The 2,500-nt window shown below is 39.4% G+C and overlaps 1 long non-coding RNA gene across 3 annotated transcripts in view; it reads right to left on the minus strand.

Annotated features, from left to right (window-relative positions):
- LOC138050694 (uncharacterized) overlaps positions 1 to 2,500 on the minus strand; it is a 21,086-nt gene that overhangs the window by 10,169 nt on the left and 8,417 nt on the right. The gene's annotated exons all lie outside the window — the stretch shown is intronic.

Below are 2,500 nucleotides of genomic sequence, written 5' to 3' on the forward strand. Positions count from 1 at the left end.
CCGTAAAAGCCAGGAGTTAACAGAAAAAGACAAGAAAAAAAAGTTTTAAATATAACTCTGATTCAAATTCTTATCGAAAGATTAATGACAATCGATCGTAAAAACACGAATATTTCTGCAGTCTGTGACTTTTATGATGTTTTGTCAAAAGGAAAAAGTTAATCACATGCTAGGCAATCATAAAGGTGCACGTGATCACCTTGTGTCAACTGAATGAACTACGGGAAAGAATGTTAATCGTTCGTCGTTTTCAGAGTAAAGGTACTTTTTAGCCAAGGAACTTCCGTCTTTGGTTTTTTAATTTTGGTGTAATATTTAACTGAATATTTACACTTGATCTGTCGGGTCAGGAAGCCTTCTTTGTCCTGAGAAACTTATCTATTTTGACTTCAGGGTGAACTATTTACACAATCGTGAGTTTGAGTGGCCATGTAATTGAAAATCTGAACATCTATGAGATACAAAAACAGACTTGCAAATTATTGCAAATCTACGGTGCTTTTAAAGGGACATCTATTTCTTCTCTCCTTTTTCGTAAGAGACAAGTGTCTCTTCTCTCTTTTTTAATCTTGATTTTGTTCGCGTCTATTTTTTTTTTTCGCCGCTTATTTTGATTCGGCTGTACTTTTTTCAGCTACTTTTTTTTGCTGCTCATTTTTGGCTGCCGCTCATTTTTTCTGCCTTTAGGCCTAATTAGGCCCAAAGATGGTTTTTAGGCCTAAGGTTAGCCAAATAGAGGGTTTTGGGTTACTTTCCTCGTTCTCGAGTCTTAGCGTCTTAGAGGTCTTTGTTTTCAAGACTCCCGAAAAAAGGTGACTTTCGACGCCATTGCAGGTGAAGTTAAATATTCTACTGTGACCACTGGATAAAATATATGCATTGGTAAGTACCCCCTCAAATTTACCAAACATACGTGCAGAATACTTTACACACCATGACACTACTTAGCAGGGGAGGGACAGGAAAGGCCTTTTTATGGCACGGAAAAAAAATAATAAAAAAACGGAAAAATGAACGCATATTCCGACTGGTTTTGGCAACCCAGTAATTAGTCAACAATGTTTGTAAAAAGCTTTAAAATACAAAGCAATGTATGGCGTCCTTTTCCAAATTGAAGCTTAATTATTTCTGAAAAAAGCATGGTTACCCCCAATTTTCTTTTTGGATACCAGTTCTGCTTTCTCCGCATAGTTTTGAACCGCGCGAAAATATCCCTGTTTAATAAGCACCGCCGATAGAAAATCCGAGTATCTCATATAGCATAGCATGATGCGGGTGAGTTTTTTCTTTCCCATCGTTGGGACCATTCTTTTTTTAAGCAAGCAACCGTGGGCAATCTTCCTGTCGGTGTACGTTCAAGGATCAGTGGCTTGATCTGATTGGCGTAATTACAAGTTCACAAGCTAAATGTTTTGAGCAAGAGTCGATACAACGTAGATTTGATTTTAGTGGTAAAATTATATCTACGTTGTATCGGCTCTTGTTCAAAATATTTAGCTTTTCTGAATAGTAGGCTTTTTTCGTTGAAAACCAGCGCTTTCACTCGGATGCGGACTGGCACTAGCTAGGCATGCATATTCCTGCATGCGCTATCTTCAAAAATTTTTTTACGACAACGCGTTCGGAACCAGTAAGGCCGCTAACTGCTGATTTATGCTCTCGGGGAAAGTAATAATTTCTTCTGAGGTAGCTTTATCGCTCGAATTTTCCTCATGAAAAACTTCGGTCTACGTGCCTTGCGTAGAATTTTTTTAATGAGTTTCTTGAAGAGTGTTTTCAAGCAAGCAACTGTGGACAATTCCTGTCGGTGTATGTTGGATCAACAATGTCAACGGTCTAAGTATCCGGGAAGAAACATATTGGATTTCCACTGGAAAATTTCCGGAATAAACGGAACTTCTGAAAAGGTAGTCCTGTTTTCCCGTTGGAAGCTCTCCGATGGAAATGTGTGCTCCATTTACAACTTTTGAAAGGTCTTACCACTTCCAGGCTATTCACGGCCACATTTTTAAATTTTGGCGCGTAAAATCGCAATCACACGGGAACACGTTTTTCACCTGATGGAAATTTCCACCGAAATTTCCCGAATTTTTTTGTAAATGGAAAACGCCCCGTATTTTGAAATCCTTCTCTTCCAGCCTTCCCTTGAAGGTGCGTGTGAATACTCGCTAAAATAAGGAGTTCAGCTATGACGGAAACTTCAAAATCCTGTTCCGTAGGCAAAGGTAATGCCCCTCTCATGTTAATGATGGTCGGCCGATTCCTAGAAAACATCCTAGGAGCTGAGTGAGTAGATGGAAAGAGAGAGGGAGACTAAGAGTCGAACAATTTTGTCGAGTCCCTGAAGTCCGCTATCTATGTTCACTAATGTTCCAGCCACATAATCTAGTCTTAGCTAGAAATACTCAATCAATTTCGAAGGGATACTGTTAATATCTCCTGTACCACCTCTGCCAGTCTTCTCAATTTTTCAGCCGCCATTCCGCTTTGCGAGCCCTCA

Source organism: Montipora capricornis, chromosome 6, assembly GCF_036669925.1.
Source record: "Montipora capricornis isolate CH-2021 chromosome 6, ASM3666992v2, whole genome shotgun sequence".
In the NCBI taxonomy this organism is placed as follows: Eukaryota; Metazoa; Cnidaria; class Anthozoa; order Scleractinia; family Acroporidae; genus Montipora; species Montipora capricornis.